The 21,360-nt window shown below is 41.3% G+C and overlaps 1 long non-coding RNA gene across 2 annotated transcripts in view; it reads left to right on the forward strand.

The window, feature by feature from the left end:
- Positions 1 to 16,419, forward strand: part of LOC117821693 — a 67,288-nt gene extending 50,869 nt beyond the window's left edge. The window contains exons 3-4 of one of the 2 annotated variants that reach the window (XR_004633016.1): positions 5,977 to 6,147; positions 16,316 to 16,419. This is a non-coding gene — a long non-coding RNA (uncharacterized LOC117821693). Of the gene's footprint in view, positions 1 to 5,976; positions 6,148 to 14,774; positions 14,962 to 16,315 lie in introns of those variants that run through there. The other variant, XR_004633015.1, reaches the window with a different exon arrangement.
- Positions 16,420 to 21,360: the final 4,941 nt, after the last annotated feature.

The following is a 21,360-nucleotide window of genomic DNA, read 5'->3' on the forward strand; positions in this document are numbered from 1 at the left end:
ACTTTGCTGAAAAAACTTCATGATGCAGATAAAAAGTAAAAATTGCCCCAACAACTTTTATTTCTTTGTTTTAAGTTATATTTTTAGTTTGTTTTGCCTTAATTAATAGAACAGCTGAAGAGAGACAGGAAATGTGGTGAGTAGAAAGAGGGGGAAGACATGCAGCAGAGGGTCGAGGCTGAGAGTTGAACCAGTGATTGCTGCAACAAGGACTATAGCTGCTGAACATTGGGCATGCGCTTCAGCCACTCAACCAGTTGTGGAGAAATCTGCAAATTGGCCTTCATGACACTGTGTTGAGCAGATTTGTTGCTGAAATGACCATCGATGGGAGCCAGGATGTCATTGAGGCAATGTGTATTCCACTTGCTTCTGCTCTCCATACTGATTGTTTTTTACTGTATACACCACAGTCTGCTGATATTTGATTGGTCAACACCACTCAGGCTAAATGTACTGCAAATGGAAACCAGAACCTTTCCCATGCTGTAAATCCAGACCCTCGAGTATGGATTCTATGCAAAGAGATGCTGATTCATAAATAGCATGCATGAATAGATACAAGATGTGGCCTCAGGAGTGTGTTGCCAGTTGTCATTTCTAAGTCATCAAATAACTTTGCCATGCCCCTTCAGCAAGTACCCTCTAGCATTTGCGTAAGACGTACCAGGATTTAAACTAAATCTAATGTAAACCTGTCTGTAGGGATGTCAGATGCCGCTAGCATCTGCTTAGAGTGATGTCATAGAATACTGAAAGAGTCAGATCGAGCCATTAAAGCTAGGGTTGGTAGTCACAGAAAACTAGCATGAGTTTGGATGTAGCATTTCCTCATGACTCCGTCTAACCCCTCCCCCCTCCCCTCGGAGCTCCTCCAAAACAACGCCCCCACAACCATATGATGGTGACTGATTCAAAACTGGTCCTCACCAAAACATTATCATAGTGTGAGTTAAAGACACAAACAAACATGGCTATGTTAGTACTCACAACTGTCATGCTAGCATTATCCAGTTGTACCAGTGACACGATATCAGGAGAAAAGCTATGATAATATAATATTGTAACAGCCCTTCTGTTTGTTAAATTTGTTCAGTGTAGATCAGGTGTATTCAACTAAAATCACAAGAGGTCCAGTTAGGGAAAATTTCTTGAAACAAAGGTCCGAAACATCATAATGTCTATCTATTTAGTGTGATATACTGTATCTGCATTTAATAATACCTGACTGTCAACTTAAATTAATTCAGTGCAATTCAAAAACTTTGGAAAAAAATATTTAAACCAGGGTTGCCAACTATGAGTGTTTGGCAGGAGAGAGATTTTTATGACATGGACCTTATCACACCTTTAATCAAGTGCACTTATTGATCACACAGGATTGAACAGAAGAATGATCAGTGGTGTAGTCGGGCTGCTTCGAGGGGGAGGGGTGAGGAACATAGAATAGTCCTCCCCTTCAGACCTGATACCCAAAATTTAGGATTAATTTAAACATATCGAAGCAGAGGGGGGTTTTGGGGTCCTCCCCCAGGACATTTTGAGAATTTAACAATTAATTCCCTGCATTCTGGTGAATATGTATGTGGCCATTTGTGCTTAATTTAATTATGAAAAAGGAAAACATAAAATGATTGATATATAAATAACAAAAAAATGAATCGAAATCCCTGAAAGAAGTTTACAATCTTGTAACATTTGATCTGTTATTTTTCATGAGACTTCTTTAAAACTTAGTAGTTCAATTTAAATCAGAGGTAAAAAATAAATACAATAATAATAACTAATGACGCACTTAAATCCATAAACACTCTCTGAGGTGTTAAACTAAACTCCCAAACCGGTGGCAGTGAGGGGTCCCAATCATTCAGGACTCACTTCAGATCTGAGTGTTCTGTTTGTTCAAAACCTTCATGTTTTGTCTCTGAATGGCGTTTCACGTTGACTCTTTGAATAAGTTACAATGTCATTTAGCAGACGCTTTTATCCAAAGCGACGTACATACGAGAACAAGAACAACACAAGCAAAGATCTAGACAAGAGGAAACAAGATCAGTACGAGTAACAAAGTGCTTCAAGTCAATTTGGGTGCAGGTGAAGGCAATGCACAAAAATAAGTAAGGAATTTTTTTTTTTTTTTTTTTTCCCGAAATAAGGAACATCTACAATGAAGCAACAAACCAATTTAAGACCTTCCATTATCATCATCAACAATTAACATCACCACAATAATGACCAAAGTACCAAGTGCTGGGTCCCTCAAGAGCTGAACACAGATTCCCAGAGTAGAGCAGGATAGTGCGAGTCAATCGTAGCTGGAAGACATGATCTGCCACTGGGGACAACAGTGGAGAACAGTCTAGCTAAGTGCATAGTGCTTCCTAAAGAGCTGGGTCTTTAGCTGTCTTTTGAAAGTAGAGAGGGACTCTGCAGATCGAATGGAGTTGGCCAATTAGTGCCACGGTTTCATATGAGATACGCTGGTTTAGCTCTCCCAGTGGTGAGTATGAACAGAAATGAGCCTGTCCAGTCTGAATTAAATGCTCTATATTTGCTGCACACTTTTCTTTTATGGAGAGGGACACTAGTTCCTTATTTTCTAAACTTTCTCCAGTGCAGTTGTCTGTATCGCTCCATTTCCCAGTCTCACTCCTCTGTTATTCCCTTTTTTTCTCTAACTTTATCCCTATCTTTCTTTTTCTTTCTGCTGTGTTTTCACGTGTAACTTGCCTCTAACTCTCATCTGTCTGATCTGTATAGTCGCAATGTTTAATGCCTGGAATGCACAGATTTGACTGGCTGAGTAGTATCACGTGGGATGGCTTAACTCGCATGCAATAAACCACTACCGTAAAGACTACAAAAGCTGCGCTGTTTAAAACAGAAGCGCCCCGTCAGATTTTATATCAGAACCCTCTGTTTTGGCTGTCGGTCCGGGTCCGTATGGGGCGGCTTCTGGGTCCGGACCCGGACCGCGGTCCGCCAGTTAGTGACCCCTGGTGTAGATGTTCTTAATTCCTACAGTGTTGACAGAGAGGCGTAGAGTGTGCGAGCGGGGAGAGGAGAGACAAGCATTCATTCAAACATTGATTGTTGCTTTGTTCGTTGGCGTGATCACAGCCGACAGTGACCAGTTATTAAAGATCAATGTGTTCACGAATCGGCTTGTCAGCCCTACAGCTTGTGGACAGATGCTACAATGTAAATTTCTGTAGGACTTACTAAATTTCATTAATTCTTCTGCTTGTCAGAGCCCCTGTGTTGAGTGCTTTTTAGACTCTGATCCGGACTACAGTCTTGAGCAAAGCACCTCATCGGGTCAGAGGGGACAGACCCGAGGTCGAGTGAGAGGGGCAGTAAATAGAGGCAGGGGAAGCAGAGGCATGGGGCCGGGGAGTGAACGCCGGGGAAATGTACGCGCAGGAGGCGGGCAGAACGGCAGGACGGGATTTGATTGGTTTAATAAGTTGGACCCTAAAGGCGGTTATTGGTTGGTCTTTTCCCAGGTTTACTCCGGCTGTAGATAGCAGCTCTTTTTCACTCTTTTTTAAGAACACATTATGTATTGATTACCATCGGGACATAAAGATCATTTTAACTAGTATAACAAAAAGTGTATCTAAATCTGATTACCAACCCCAGCTTTAAGGGGCGATGGATCAGTTGTACAAAGAAGGACATTAACCTGGGAACCAGAGGCCAGAATTCAGAGTGATTAGTTTCAACCCAGACCATGATGCTTGTCATAAAATTTACCAAACAGTGTAACTGCCTCAACAAGTTCTGCTTTGAACTTTTGATTGCACATGACTGAGACACCACAAACTGTTTCCTGTGTTAAGTTTCTGATTATTGGCTGTGTAAATATTGCTCTACCTCTGTAAGTCTTGAAATGGGTGTTGGCTTGAGCAATATCTGCTTCTCACTCCCTCTTCTCTGTGAGAGCTGAAGCTTAGTCACTTTTTTTTGGGCTTGTTTCCACACACACCTGGTTGCTTGCCTCTCTTGTGAGATCTGAAAACATTGTTTACAGGTCAGAGTTGAAAAGGTCAAAGGTCAGTCGGGTAAGATGTTTTCACTGCAGTACCAGAGAAAAGCATGTTTTGTGTGTGTGTGTGTGCGCGCCTTGTGGAATTCTAAATGTAGCATCACCTTGAGAGTTGCTACCTGAGTTTCCATGGTAACCCAGTCCCCGCATATTCACCTGGCTGCTCTGGCTCTGTTTCATACATTTATGGTTCATGGGCAGAATCAGAGATAAGAGAGCTGCAGAGAGTAAACAGGCAGGTGAGGAAGAGGAGGATCAAAGACGAGGAGGATGAAGGAATAAGCTCAGCTATTTTGACAGTTGTAAGCTCTACCTGTGTCTGTGTGTCTGTGTGTCTGTGTGTCTGTGTGTCTGTGTGTCTGTGTGATATTGCATGCCTGTAGGCTAAGTATCCTCTTAAAAGACAGTGAAGCCCCTCTGATGTCTCCTCACCTTATAAGGTGTTTATGGTTGAGTTTATAGTTTGAAGAGAGACCTGATAAAGATTTTTTACAGGCTTGTGGTGCAGAAACAAAACAGTGCGGAGGTTTTGGAAGATAAGGACAAGATAATAAACACTACTTTACCAGCTAGTTACAGCGTCAGAGGTAAAAGAAAAGGTGAGGAAGAGCAGCAAACTGAAGCTCCTCTAGTGAACAGATATGTGTCTGTTGAATATTCCCCACTTTGTGTCGTGTGTACTAAAATCACAGATGTCTTAATTTTGGAATCAGTGATCTTGCTTACAGTAGTGGCCCTCTAGCGGCCAAATTCCACCAGATCCGTGTCCAGTCAGTCCCCAATCTGTCACGGCACTGGATCTTTCTAATCTAGTCAATGTGTTAACTTCCACTGGATCTGCTCTGTTGCGTTCCGGCTCCGTCTCTGATCCGATACTCAAGACTTCTAATTTTGTCATATGCCGGAGCACGACACATCAAACTCAACAGAGCAGATGGAGTGGGACAGGAAGTCAGGCACCATAACAAAATTAAAACACCTGGTTAATTTTCAGAATAAAACTCTGTGTTATCATCAGATATTTCACTTAACTATAACAACAACATACCGTCATGATGAGCAGAGCCAGGCCTGGAGTCAACAGGTCAGAGGTTTTTAGAGGACGATAAAGACAACATGGATGAGGAGAGGAGGAGGAGAATCATTGGAAAACCTCGGTCACATGACTCCAGCTGTCTGGTGGTTCTGCTCCGTGCTACGTTCTGAAGACACAGCTGGTCGGTGTTGACAGATGGAGCTGGACTGCAGTGGATCGAAGATGGACTGGACATGGATCTGGTGGAAGTCCTGTACAGTGTTAATCGGCCTGCAAGTTGAAGCTTCCAACTGAGCTAACGCTGTTGAAGGTTTGTTGCTTGTAGATATTTCCAGATGTCTCTTTTGCAAACTTTCCTGTGTTGCCTGCGTTTTGATGTACTCCGGTGATAACTCCATTCATATCCACAGTAAATGCAAACAGCTTTGGTTTTGTTGGGAGAACCAACTTGAAGAGCTTTCCAATGAATGTGTGATTAAAAAAAAAACATATTTGAAAATTCCATTTCTACTCAAGGAGGCTTGGTTAGACAACATTAATGCTGCACCACTTCCTGATTTATTTAATGGCAGGCCAAGGGTCTTAATCACAGAATGTGTGTGCATTACAGTGCAACAAAAACATTAGTGGTGTTAAAAGGAATTTGCGTCAACTTAATACTGTGTTAACTTTAAGATGTATGTAAAACTTAATGTTCTTCTTTGTGTTGACTTTCTTATTCTCAGCCTCACACAGCATTCACTTCCCCATCTGTCTGTGTTTGAGTGCAGAGTGAGCGTACCTGGGGCTTCACTGTAGGCATGTGTTGCTGCTCAGTAGTATATGATCCTAATCTCACCTCTTCACTTCTCTCTCTCTCTCTCTCTCTCTCTCTCTCTCTCTCTCTGTTTAGCTCTCTGGGCTCTGATTTGGTCTTCTGCGGGCCGTGGCGACCAGCAGAGCAGAGAAATTGCCTGTTATCTAGGGGGTCGATTCTTCATGGGGTCCCGTAAATTGCTTTGTATTGACACCCTGTCAAGTGTTGGGATCCTCATGTTAACCCCAAGATCTGCCCTGGAGTGAGGTGAGTCTCACCAGCACCACCCAAATCCCTCCTGCCCTGCTCCATCTGGGGTTTCGCCGGAGCTAACAGAGGCGAAAAAGCTAAATTGGCGGTGACAAGTAATTTAGCCACTTCACAGAATGTCTCAAATATTCATAAACATAAATCTGAACAGTTTTAATGTCTGTAAAGTGAAGTGCAGCAAAAGCAGCAGATAACTCACGCGGACGTCTACAGTGTATATGACCCCTGACAGCTCCAGTACCTCTTCCTAATCTTGTGGGAGGCATTTCATCAAAATCCATTATATTTGGCTGACAGCTATGGTGGCTTGCAGGGCTCACACAGCCCACAGAGGGTGTGATAGATGTGATTGTGAACCTCCTACATGGTGATGGAAAGAAGACGTTTCTGGTTAGCTTTGAAACTGCATGTCAGCTTGACAGCTCTGAAATATTAGCATTCTGTTTGTTTGATAGTTTTGTCTTTTGCATCTTGTTTGGTGCATTCATCAGCATGATGCAGATGCTGTTATTCAAAAAATGCATGTATGCTTTTAATTTAAGTGGTCTCTTGTAAACTGCTTGGGTCGACACTACTCGTCTGTCGTCATGATTGTAACTCTTAAAAAAGTTTGTCATCATATGATGTTGTGATAATCTTTTATATTTCTATATTTTACATGGCTCAAAGATTGCTTGCTCAGTTTTAACTTTTAACGTGCAATATGATGCTTTTATTCTTAATTATTGCATCATAGTTTGATATATCACTCATATTTATTTCATACCAACTTCTAGTTCTGTAACAAATTGTTCACCAAACATCAGGACATGTCATCCCCAAATACGAGTGCAGAGGTTGTTCAGAGCTAGGATAGATTTTATTCTGTTCTGGTATTGGAGACAGAGTGTAAGGTCGAGTGCGCTTGAGGCTGAGGCTGCTCGCCTGCGATGCATACATGTAGGCACAGCCGACACAGATCCTGAGCTGAATAAGTCGGCTTTCTCGATCGATACAGCAGAGTCAGAAAAAATGAGATTCAGAAGGATGACACTAAACACAGATTTGAGATGATTTTGGAGATTCAATGTTTTTATGTCAGGTGGTAGAGTGGATATTTGAACAGGAAGGACCTTAAATGGTTGCTTCCTCACTTAAATACATTTATGAAATATTATGTAGCATCATGGCTCTTTGTCAAGTGATTTTGTAAGATCGCCTGCTCAGGTGGGATTCTCTGCTGCCGTAGACAGTGCCCTAACGGCCAAATTCCACCAGATCCAGTTCTGATCCGTCACGGCACCGGATCTGAAATAAGCTCAGCTATTTTGACAGTTGTAAGCTCTACCTGTGTCTGTGTGTCTTTGTGTCTGTGTGTCTGTGTGTCTGTGTGTCTGTGTGATATTGCATGCCTGTAGGCTAAGTATCCTCTTAAAAGACATTGAAGCCCCTCTGATGTCTCCTCACCTTATAAGGTGTTTATGGTTGAGTTTATAGATTGAAGAGAGACCTGATAAAGATTTTTTACAGGCTCGTGGTGCAGAAACAAAACAGTGGGGAGGTTTTGGAAGATAAGGACAAGATAATAAACACTACTTTATCAGCTAGTTATAGCCTCAGAGGTAAAAGAAAATCTGAGGAAGAGCAGCAAACTGAAGCTCCTCTAGTGAACAGATATGTGTCTGTTAACTATTCCCCACTTTGTGTCACGTGTACTAAAATCACAGATGTCTTAATTTTGGAATCAGTGATCTTGGTTACAGTAGTGGCCCTCTAGCAGCCACATTCCACCAGATCCGTGTCCGGTCAGTCCCCAATCTGTCACGGCACCGGATCTTTCTAATCTAGTCAATGTGTTAACTTCCACTGGAGCCGCTCTGTTGCGTTCCAGCTCCATCTCTGTTTCGGCAGGTCGGAACCCTCAGATCAGATACACAAGACTTCTAATTTTGGCAGATGCCGGTGCAAGACATATCAAACTCAACAGAGCAGATGGAGCAGGACAGGAAGTCAGGCACCAAAACAAAATAAAAACAGATGGTTAAATTTCAGAATAAAACACTTTGTGCTATCATCAGATCGTATTTCACTTAACTAAAACAACAACAAACCGTCATGATGAGCAGAGCCAGGCCTGGAGTCAACAGGGCAGAGGTTTTCAGAGGACTATAAAGACAACATGGATGAGGATAGGAGAGGGAGAATCATTTATTCAGTAATTACAGCGGGAAGACCTCGCTCACATGACTCCAACTGTCCGGTGGTCCTGCTCAGTGCTGCACTCCGAAAACGCACCTGGTGGGTGTTGATGGACGAAAGACCACGGAGCCGGACTGCAATTGATCGGGGACAGACAAGACATGGATCTGGTGGAAGTCCCGTCTAAGTGTCTGCAGCAATCAACCCGCGTGTTGTTTCTGGTTTCCTGCATGCTAATTGAGTGTTTCCACACATAGCTCTCTGCTCTTTAACTGCATGCATCAGGTCGTACCGCCTTACCTATCTCTGCTGAATGTACCAGCTTTGTACATTCGCTTCAACAGCAGACAGTTTTCTTAATTTGCCCAAAATAACAGTTTTTTGTTTTGTATTTAATTCAGTCTGAATAACAGCAGGTGAGCACATGCAGAGGTTTGTTGTTAATGATCGAGTGTAGCGTAGCGATCTAAACCAACATGACGGGTGACGGCAGCACCCGGCAGTGATGGTGATACATTAAAACAGAGAAGGATGGAAAAGAAGGAGGAGGAGGAGACATGCTTTATTAATCCTCAAGGGGGAAATTTGAATTTTACATTTTGAACATGCAACACACTCACATATAGGATTGAAGTACACACACATGCATGAACAGTATCCTATGGACATGCAGTCAGAGGGTTTAGTGCCCTGCTCAATGGGACCTTTATTTAAATGAAATTAAAATGTATTTAGAGCAAAACCTTCAAGTTCGCAGTCAGTGCATTAAGATACAACCACAGAGCTCCCCATCCTCAGTGTACAACATTAATAGGATATCATGTGGGAGGTGGAGTGGGTCCACTCAGGCTCTCAGCATCTCTCCACCACTGGCCTCCTCCCCAGTAGACACTGGGACAGCATCCAAACCTCCCACTGCACTCTGTCTCTGACAGTTATCCAGCTATTCAGCACAGTGTGTGGTTCAGGGTAGTGGGTATCTGTGTTAAAGTGTGTGTTGTGTGTGTATCTGTGTCAAAGTGTGTGTGTGTGTGTGTTTGTGTGTGTGTGTGTTTGGGGGAGTCTAAGCGAGATGGATTAAGGAGGAGCTGAGAGGAAGAGTGTGTAATGTGTTGTGATAGGAGGCCCACTGGGAATGGCATGAGTAGCTCTGCATATCTCATAACTCACACACGTAAACAGACACACACCAGGTGGCCTATTCCTCCCACTTTTTGTGTGTGTGTGCATGTGTGTGTGTGTATGTGTGTGTGTGTGGGTCTGTGTGTATGTGTGTCTGTGTGTCTGTGTGTCTGTGTGTCTGTGTGTCTGTGTGTGTGTGTGTCTGTGTGTCTGTGTGTCTGTCTGTCTGTGTGTCTCCTGTGAAGTGCTGCGTGTCCAGGTGGTTCAGCCAAATCCACAGTACACCCTGGAGAGGTGCCCGCTATCTTCTACCCGCTCTTTCCCCTGAGAGAGAAGGCAGGATCCCTAAATTACATCCATTCACGTTCAGCAGGTCCTTATAAAGATAGAATAACGAGGACTGAGAGAGAGAGAGAGGAAAATTAAGAGGAAAACATCTGCGGATTAAACTGAGGTGAGGCCAGAGAAGTAAGCATGTCCTTGGTATTAGCGGTTTGTCTGCTTTTCCTCCTGTCCTCTCCTGGCACAGAAGGCTCTGTTGGTAAATATGGTTGGTAAGGCACCAGCACACGTACTGCATATGCGTCTGTTATATTTAGCTGTCAGAACAGAGGGCATAAAGAAAGGAAAACGTTGTCTCACACTTTTTGCTGCTAAACTACTTAAGACAGTATTAATGTGTCTCATTAGGCTACGTTTTTCCGGTATCCTGCAGCAGCTATTTACGGTTTGTCCTTCATGATTGTTGTGTTCAAGAAACTCTGTTGCCACTGTCACAGAACACTCTCCTGTTTAACTAGCTGAATGGAAAGTAAAATAAAGCAAGAGGCATCAAACACTTTTCTGTGATCAGGAAAATTATTGAAAGAATTTGGAACGTAAAATAAAAAAGTTAAGTCTTAGAATTATGACTGGATTAATATGCCTTTCAATGCAGAAAACACTAGCACTAGGATTGTGTTTGCATAACACAGTCAAGTCTACAATACGATTTTCAGGACCATAGACTGTATACAACAATGGACAGAACAGCTTCCACAAGTGAAGACAAAACCTTTAGAGCTCCCCCTGGTGATGAGCTGCAGCACAGGACTAGCTGAGACCTGACAAACAAGAAAATAGCAAGATTTCTTGTCTGAAAAATTTAGTGCATGTGTTCGTTTTTCAGAGAAGTTTAGTTTCGATGTTTCAAAGAGAGGATGTGATCTCATGATTGACAGCTCTGTTGACAAATGAGGCTCCTCCAGCGTTCTTTACCTGATTAACAGAGTAGAGGCTGCTTCAAACAATAGACTGTATAATTAATGGACATATCCGTGACATTACCCATCTGTTTCTGAAGCATTGTTTTGAAGCCAATCAGAGCCATATTGGAAATACTGAACATGACCCAACTTTTGTGGAGCTAGTGTGACGTATAGAGGCGGGCTTTGAGTCTCCTCGCTAACAGCTACAGTGTTCCAGCCTGTCAGTCAAGTCAGTCATGTCCTTAATGGGCAAAACTCATAATCTTAATATCTTCTGAACTGTCACATTATAAAACATGTACCATACAGTGTATGCTGATAGAGAAATTAGCTATTCAGACTGAAGCTATTTTTTGAACCAGGCTGTAAACATGTTTATTATTGCTGCAAAGGTCATCTTCTTTGAATGGGTGTGGTTTCCGGTGTTTCTGCAGCCAGCCTCAAGCGGGCGCTCGATGAACTGCAGTTTATAACACTTCCGCATGAGCTTCATATTTTGAGACCGGATGTTGCCGCTTGCTTCAAACCCACACTGGAATCTTTTCAGCTGTGGACTATATCTCAGACTGCAACCCAGAGCGTTTTTGGCACCATCATTGATTTTGAAGCATTGTCTCTGACTAAACATTTTGTTCCTGTATGTTGAGTTTGAAGTCATTCTAAAGTTTGAGGTTTTTGTCAGATCTAAAGAGATGCAGTGGCCTGTAAAAGGTAGTCTACACTCTGTGGGGGAAAAAGGTTATCCAAACACAGAAATATAATGTGTGATTGTGTGTGTGATTGTTTTAGTTTTGTACTACCCCTGTACACAGTTTATAATATTCTTGGTGAATCTACAGGGTTATTAACAGTGGTGTAGTGGAGGTTATATGCAGGTATACGGCATATACCCACTTCTCTCTCTGACTAAATTGCATATACCCACTTCTTTGACAGACTGGCACGTATGCCCACTTCTAAATCCTCTCAGTTTACCTTTCATTCAGCAGTACCCTCCCTTTTTTCAAGGATGGCGAAGGCATGACCCACCCAACTCTATCTCTAATTGGCTAGTACTCTTTCTTGACTTCATTGATTGGTTTGGTAAGAATACCGGTAATCCAATCAGAGATAGGGTAGGGTGGGACACACTTGCCCTTTGCCTTCTGTGCAAAGAATATGTCGCTCTCCCTGTCCTGTGGGATCAACACGCAAAGCAGTGTCACCTTCAAAGTTAGTTTATCGAACAACAAAAAAACAAGAAGACAAACAATGAAGCAAACAACGCAGACTGAATTATGTTTTGACTTAAAATGCCCTCGGACCACGCGGCCCACAACAGTTGCCCAATGTAGACACATACAATACATATGTGGGCCTAGTATGCACGCTTCCTCAGGGACCACTACACCACTCTTTATTAAATGTGATTGCATGATTAAGAAATGCTAATTGTAATGGTTAGGAAAAGTATTAGTGAATTTAGAGCCTTAGGTGTTTCACTTTTTGATAAGGATGTTGCTTTAAGTTGGCGTCGCTTTCAGAGCACAGAGCAGGGATGTAGTCCGTTGCAGTGTTTGTATGATATTTTTTAATGCTAAATAAACGTATAAGACTGTTCAGAAAATAAAATCCCAGCCAGATACAGTGTAGCTATTAATAGGCCTTTATGAACAGAGCATTAATCTTTAAAATAAAGTATGTAGTAAAAGATACTGGACTGACTGAATGTATATTTTGTGAGTGTTTATGGAAGTCTATGCTTTGAAACTTTGACGTGCTGCTCTCCTGTTGAGCGGCAGCTTCAGTATCAGGCAGATATGTATCAAAGCTATTCAGTTTCACGCTCCGTAGACGGCGGTTTATAACTTTTAGGCACTACTCGAGTGTTTCTCATCATCCGGTGTTTACGTTATAAAAAGTTTGAGCCTGTGTCATCTAACTCTTTTTTCCGCTTTACCCCACTTTCCACCAAACGGCTGCAAAATAGAAAGTGATGAGAAAACACAAGAAGCGTTTGAACCCACTTAGTGTGCCTCCCGAGCTATTTGTGGCATAAATACATCTTTCCCATATGGCGATACACGGATAGTGAGCAGCAGTCCTGGCCACGGTCCACCTCTATTTGTAAAGGTCAACGTCTTTACTTTAAAGAAATGTCCCCCCGCCGCGAGCTGCCAAGGTCTCCTGGGAGCCACAGAAGGGTAAGAGAAAGCTGGGGGAGGGAAGGAAAAACATTTCCCTCAATACAAAGTGCTGCTATTATTCATGTGGAGTGTTGAAATATACTCCCCGCAGGCCCGAGGTGTGTACTCTCGGGGAGACTCAGCTGGAGTCAACTCCATTTTCAGCCTGTTGAAGAAAGTGGCGTCTTGTGGAGGCAGAGAGCAGCGGAGAGGCTCTGAGGCGACACTGGCGTACAGGTGTTAAACGCTAAACTGCTGATACCTGCCAAATAACACAGCACATATGAGATTGTATGGGAATTTGTGAACACGTCTGCAAGTTGCACACAGTTCTGGTAAAATGGGAGGCTGAAATGACTGCTAGCATTACAAACCAACTGACTAGTAGTAAGCCAGTAGACTTGGTAAATACTCGTGGGTGGGGCGGAGTCTTCCTGCCTCTGGTCCATCGTCTTAAAAAGAGGGGCAATGGGGGGAAGACGGTGGCAATGTGTAGCCTTGTTCATGTCTGAGTGTGTATGAATGTGGAGGTGTTGTCAGTTCAAAGGTGTAGTGACCGTGGACTTTATAATTAATGGACGTAGTATCCGTGATGCCACCGATCTGTTTATGTAGCGCTCTTTTGAGGCCGATGGTCAGCAGGTGCCATATTGGAAACACTGAACTCAACCTAACTTCGTCCGAGCTAGTGTGAGGCGGGCCGCTGTTCTTTTAGCTAACCGCTACAGAGTGCCCACCTGACAATTTAAAAATTGTCAGGAAAATTGAGCTATTCAGACCTAAATTGCTTTTTGAACCAGGCATTAAACATGTTTATTTCTGCTGTTAATATCGTCTTTTTTGAATTGGTGTAATTGTGGTTTCTGCTGTTTCTGTAGCCAGCCTCATGTGGACGCTCAATGAACTGCAGTTTTTATTACTTCCTCATGGGCTTCATATTTTAAGATCAGAGGCTGCTGTTTGGAGGTGACGGCAGAACATCATTTTGGTGCTGCTGCAGAATTGCAACATGCCAGTGGCTTAAAAATTAGGCTTAAGTTTCCTTACGTCTCACCTCCAAAATATGAACACAAGAACTGCTTTAATTATCACCTAGATTATCTTTTTGAATACCAGATTGTCTACCTCTGTTAAATCTACAATAAAATGGGGCGCTGGTGGCCTAGCAGTCTAAGTGCCCCACATACAGAGGCAATAGTCCTTGTTGCAGACATCGCCGGTTCGCCTCCCGACCGTGACCACCTCCTGCACATCTTCCTCCACTCTCCACTCTCCACACTTCCTGTCTCTCTTCAGCTGTCCAATCTAATAAAGACAAAAGTCCGAAATATTTTAACTTTAAATCTACAATAAAATTCTAGTTTAACTTTGTGCTCCTTTGTGTCACCATATTTGGACATCCTGTATACTGATAGCCATAGTAGTCACTGGCCAGTTAAAAAGTACCCATCGCTCAATCCTGACCTGTTTTATGGTCAGTTTTGCTTGAAATGTGAGCTTCATCGTGCAGATAAGTTAATTTAAATCAAGTTTAATAAGCTGATGTAGATAATGCTCATCAAGATCTCTTAGTTTAGAAAAAGTGCAACCCCAAAGGAAACTCTTCTGATTGTCTTGAATTGCTCTGACAGGCTTCTTACACTCGTTCACTTCCCACTCTCATGATCACACACATTTGCAGCCTCCCTCTCTCCTGTCCTTCACACTGCTCTCCCATCGGGTCTTGTCATCAGGAAAGGAGTGAGGAAGACAGAGAGAGGTGTGAAAGTGTCGCCTTGACCCTGCAATCTTGCCTACTGTTAAATCTTTTGTGTGTGTTTGTGTGCGCCTGTCTGCTCGCTCCAAATTGTCTGCCATCTTGTTTATCCATGTGTGCGCGTGCATGCATTTTGACAGTATCCCTGTTTGCCAGGAAAATGTCTCTCCAGAGACCAACAGCATGCTGCCACTCTTCCTGAGGTGTCAGAATGATGTTTCCTCCAAACAAAGTGATGACATCCTGTCTGTGATTTAGACCGCCTGCATAGATTCACACTGGATGTAGTGGACAGGTTTGGCCTCATAAATCAAATAAAAAGCTCAGGTGGACTTGGGAATAAGATTAATTGCCATATTTTTTTCCCTCTTTTTTTCTCTCTCCGATAATCCAGTTATTCAGAAAAGTCAAACCTGCTTCATTGCTTTGTGAATATGTATCCTGCTTCTCCACATGACAAAATACTTTCAGCAGTGATTGCTGACATCTAGTAAGTGCCCTTTATTGTCAGTCAGCACCGCAACATTCAGCATGACAAAGCAGCACAAGGTCTCATTTAAATAGGACCATTAAGAACCATTGGAGGAGGGAAAATATTAAGATGATGTTGAAGTCAGGCAGAATTGCTGCCACTCACTGCAACTTTTCCCAGTCAAAAAAAGAAATTTTGAAAGCCTCATTTGCAACCTAATGCGCTGCCAAGCTGCAAAGGATGTGTAATTTAGCCTCAATCACTGTCAGTCTGTGGCCCGTGCTGATATTAACGGTCTATCTCACAGACAGGTGATAATCCTAAGACTCACTGTGAGGGTTGTAGGCTGCTTGATGAATGATGCTTTCATGACTAAGGAAAGGTACATATATGTAAGTGTTCTTACTGCAATATTTCAACATCTGTTCTTTTTTACCTTCAAACTGCACAAACCCACACACTCATTCTGATTGAGAAGTCTTCCGACTGCCCTGTTTATGAGACCACACTTCAGATTTTGAAGTTTTTTTAGCAGCTAGGAGGTTATGAGTGCATCTGGGTAGCAAAGCTGATGCAGGTGTAGTTAATGCCAAGTGATGGTTTGAGACTAATGAAAAAATTTATTCTGCACAGGTAGAAGTACCGTTATGTTGCAGCTGGGGCAATGACTATCACTTATTTTGAGGCTTACTGTAAAATCCAGATCATGAGTCGCACCAGTGTATATAAAGCAGTCTGTTTTGAGCATAGACTGTAAATAAAATGGACAGTGTTGCTCCGCCTCTTCCCGTTGTACGGTTCTGAAGCCAAAAAATCCCGCTCCTGAGCGCAGCCATTGTGCAGCCAGAGCCTGTGAAGCCACTGTAATAAGCTCCGCCCTACAGCGTAGCGTCACAAGACACTGTGTGTCCTTTGAAGTTTCCCTCTACGGTGGCTGTGAATCAAAGGAAACACGGAAATAAAAACTCATTTTTTTAATTCTAATAACTAGCGAAAAATATTTTTTTCAGGAAAAAGAGGCCTTGGACACAAAACAGTCAAATATGATTTTTTGACCTATACTGCAGCCAGCCACCAGGGGGCAGACACACTGCTGAAAGCTTCACCATCAGGGGAGCATCGGGCTAACCATGGTTTTGAGAGGCTCCCAGAAGGAGAAAAGCTTAAACTTGGTTTCAGTGTGAAGACTTTCATTGCATCCAGAAATGTGCTGGTTTTTTTGCAGATATGTAGCTCTTTCCAGAACCGTCTGTTATCACTGTGCTGCCAGCCACACATATGGTAATAATAATAATAATAATAATAATAAGAAGAAGAAGAAGAAGAAGAAGACTTTATTATATAGCACTTTTAAATACAGGTAAAAAAGTGCTTTACAGTGGGCAATAAAATCAAGAAGAAGTGCAAAGCAAGATGAAGCAATAAAAAATGAAATGAAATAAAAACTTAAAAACATACAAACTTATAAATCCGACCCTTAAAATGAGAGCTAAAATTAAATAAAATCACACAATAAAAGCTTTCCTGTAAAAAAGTGTCTTGACTAATGACATAAAACATGGATCTGACTGGTAGTTGTGCTCATGCAACCAGTTCCTAGACACTTGCGCCATCTGCCTCCACTCATCTATCATTGTTGTTGTATGTCAATCAAATCAGCACTGCATATGAATGATTTACTTAAAAGTATGCAACATTTAAAAAAAAAAATGCATTATTAAATCCTAATGACAAAAACGTTAAAAGGTTGCACTGCTAGACGAGTGTCCAAGGCATTTGATTCTATCATTCATGAAATTTTACTGAAGAAACTTTCTCTATATGGTTTACATGGAACTAAGTTGTTATGGTTCAGAAGCTACTTATCAACAAGAAAGCAATGTGTTTGTGGAATAATACTGTATCTGATTATAGATTGACTTCATGTGGGGTGCCACAGGGTTCAATCCTGGGAACTTTATTATTCTATTATATATTAATGGCTTGTACATGACTTCATCTAAAGTACATTTCATCTTGTTTGCTGATGATTCTAATATTTTTCTATCTGGTAAAGATGGACACAAACTGGTATCTGAAATGAACACCGAATTAGATAAAGTTAACACCTGGTTTAAAGCAAACAGGTTATCACTTAATATCAACAAAAGTGTATACATGATGTTTACACCCAGAAACCTTCAAGTTAATAATAATTTTCCTGGTATACATATCGCCAATAATTTATTAGAGAGAGTTAGAGTTACAAAATTTCTGGGAGTTCTCATTGATTAAAAGCTCACCTGGAAAATTCACATAAATCACATTACCAGTAAAATTGCAAGGAATATTGGAATCATCAGAGGAATCAGACAGTTGTTGCCAAGGAAAATCCTTCTTAATTTGTATTACACTATGATTTACCCTTATATATCTTACTGCAACATTGTTTGGGATAGCACCTTTAAAAGTAACCTTAATGGTATTTGGTCTCTGCAGAAACGTTTTATTAAAATGATCACATTTTCCAATCGATTCTGACCTTCATCGTCTACAAATTCATATTTTTGTCTTTCAATACATTCACAACTTACTCCCAATAAGTTTTCAGGATTTATTTCAGTTTAACTCTCAGATCCATCTTTGCAAAACAAGGTCTGCAAATAAACTCCATCCAGCTTTCTTTCGGACAACATTTTCTCAGGTTTCCATCAGATACAGAGGCCCTCACTTTTGGAACAGTTTACCTGGTCATATAACAAGTAACACAAATTTCAACTAATTCAAGAAACTAACCATAACATTTCTATTAGGTGAGTTAAGTAAAGGAACATAATATCATTTTAATGCATATTTACTACTATTTATTTAATGCTCCCCCTGCACATAACATGTTAGTGGTTAATTTTATTATTGATTTGTATCTGTTATATCTTGGCGTGTGTTATTGAACATGCAATGTTTGTTTTGGTATTTTATATGTGCAATAAATAAATAAATAAATATTTCACCTCGCTATGTATCAGCATGCTTTGCGCATTAAAGTGGTTGCTTGCTTCTTCAAACCCAACACAATGAAATATCTGCATTTTGTACAAGGAAATTGGTCATGTGCATTGGTGTGCTTAGCATGCAACTCATTTTTTTGATGGAAAAAGAGGTATTAACAGTGTGTCTCACACCAAATTTGACATTAAGTCCTTTTATCTTTTTTTAAAGTTATATGTTTGGGCTTTTACACATTTTGGTGGAAGAGAACAGTGGATAGAGCAGGAAACTGGGTGAGAGAGTGAGGGAATGCCATGCGGGAAAGGGGGCACAGGGTGGAATTGAACCCTGGCCAGCCGCTAAATGGGCACGCGACTTAACCATTAGGCTAAGCCGGCACCCATCCATTTATCTTTTGATGACTCGACTCAAGATAACATCATGCAATACAAGAGACACAAGTAGAATTGATAAACTCCACCTTATTCATTTTAGGGTTTTGAAAAATATGAGCCCAGATTCTTATTAGAACTGGGTTTCGATCCCCATCCCTAACCGAAACAGGTCTGTATATCCAAATAGTCCTACAGAGAAGTTTGCAAAGACATATTAATGTAGGTATTTGAGCTGCACCATTTATACCTCACACAGAGCAGAGATGTCAAAGGCTTCTGCTTGCTCATTCCTCTGACCTCTCATTGAACTGGTGCTGTTTATTTCAACTGTTGTTTAACTTAGGTCAGAGAAAGATGGTGGTTTGTGCCCATCATTGCAATGTGTGTTGCAATGGTCCAAAGCCTATTCACCCTTAATTAGGGCTGGAGAAAGTTTGTACCAAAGGTCAAACCTTATCTTACTTTAAGTCCTTGTCCACAGTGAGTTCCCTGTGGTTAGTTTGGCTGCTAACCAGAACACCATTCTGTTATCCTGTGTCCTCATGTGTTCGATGAAAGCCTGTGTTTTGAATAGGTAACTGTTGTCAATCAGTACTGGAGGATGGATCAAGCATTTCATTCTGAACCGGAAGTCTGAAATCATTTGTGACACGTGAATCCTGCAGCAGCGTATACAGCATCTGTTGTTTACATACTGAAGCAGGTTGACTGGTTCCTGGATCACTCCTCACAGAACATATTAGAGTCAGTCTTTGATTTCAGAGATCCTGGACGAGAGAGTTGTTTCAAAGCTAGTGAATACACAATTAATGCTGTGCTGCATTTTCATACAGATTGAAGCCGATATCACTGATTACTGAAGTCAGACTTAATCTTCAGGAGACATGATGAAACCAGTTGGAGTACTTCGACATTGTTTTGTTTTCATGGTTAAAGATGGTGAAATGATTGAAGATCACACTTGCATTGTGGTTAAATCATAATCTCTACACATGCTCTCGCACTGCAGTTCAATGCTGTAGCTGTTGTACAGTCACTTCTCAGGTAAAGACAAAGACATTGACTTTCTCAAGGAAACAAATACGCATAACTTCTCGGCAGAGTGAGAAAATGACATCACTTCTGCAAAAAGTAATAATACTTTATAAGTGTTTTCATTATTTCTTATCCCTCCTGTTATGAAGTGGGGCTATTTAGGCTTGTAATTTAAGCTGGTAGGGAGAGGGTGGCCACAATTGTGCGTCGGTAAGAATACAGGGATACTGGATGTTATCTTCAATGTTATTTATTGATGAACCTTGGGGGTTGGTATGTGTGTATGGTTATATAATACAGAATAAATAAACATTTTCAGCACACAATCATAACAACAGTGCTGATGGGCTACATTATACATCATTAATGCTAACAGAACAACCAGCATCCTAGTGGGAAGGCTAATTAACAGATTGTTTAGCTCACAATAGAACTGGGCTAAACCCACCATACACCTGCTTACAAATTACTGTTAGATCCTCATTAGCGATAGCATGCAGCTAGCGGACTTTATGCTAGGTGGACTTTATGTTAACTACATTCCTTCAAGTCTATATATGAACTGAACATGTTACCAGAAGAATATAAGGCACAATAACTATATATTACATGTACTTGCATGTCTCTGAACGCACACACAATAACTTATGACTAACTCTTTTACTATCAGATAACATATTGTAACGTTCTGCTTAAGGATGTTACGGGACAACACTGGCATGACTTGCATGAGCTTTATTGAGAACTTCACAGGCTACTGTGGGCCGTAGCCAATGCCAAACAACAACATTGGAAACTCCAAACCTGTCTCTGCTTTATTCATTCATCAGCTTCCCTCCATCTCCCCCCCCCCCTACACACACACAGACACACACAGACACACACACACACACAGACACACACACACACACACACACACACACACACACACACACACACACACACACACACACACACACACACACACACACATCTCCAGCCTCTATTCTCCCTCACCCAATCATTACTGGTTAACACATTCACTGACATTAAGGAAATCTTAGTACTGAACATCAACTAACTAACTATCTACTTCATAACTGATGAATAACTAACTCTAGCAAACACCATTGAACCAATCCGTTACAATATATCTCCTCGCAGCTGCTTCCACCACATCTGTATATCAAATCACATATGGTGTTTAGGGCAGGGCAATAACAAGGGCCCTGAATTGCTGGTTCCATGACAAAACATGAACATGACAAAATGCAAGAATACACAAGTGCTAAAGTCCTTCATGACACCTCCCTTTGAGTTTCCCTTCTGTCATCCAGATAGTTCAGAAGCTTGTTGATGAAAAGAAGAAAGTTTGCTGAATTAAATGTGACGCTGCCCTTGAATGATTTGTTCATATAAGGAAAATATGAAAGGACGATAAAGTCAACAAGAAAACGAGCCTTCTTCTGTGTAGATTTATTACCTCAGTGAGGTATTTCTTAATGAGTTCATCCTCTCTATCGCTAGTTTGAAGACTTCTTCAACACAGCTTTAAGTACATCTGTAAATGATGGTCCCAATTTGGATATGATTTGGATGACTGTCTGAGTTTAAGGTTATTTTAACTGATTATAATTAGCAACACATTTAAGAAAAATGAGACCCAAGTTGTAATCAAGCAAAATTAACCTTTTGATGAACGATATCTTAATTAGAAATGATTCACATTTTCTTCACTCTTTGTTTCATTCTTCTTGGATTCAGAACTTTTATATCTTGATGGCAGGATTTGTTCCTCACATGTTTGACGTCTCATTTTAGTGTAATACTTTGAAATATACTCAGTCTACACTTAGGGGAGGTCAGCACTTCATAATGACTCCCTTTTACCGCC

The sequence above is a fragment of the Notolabrus celidotus genome, chromosome 11, assembly GCF_009762535.1.
Source record: "Notolabrus celidotus isolate fNotCel1 chromosome 11, fNotCel1.pri, whole genome shotgun sequence".
Taxonomy (NCBI): Eukaryota; Metazoa; Chordata; class Actinopteri; order Labriformes; family Labridae; genus Notolabrus; species Notolabrus celidotus.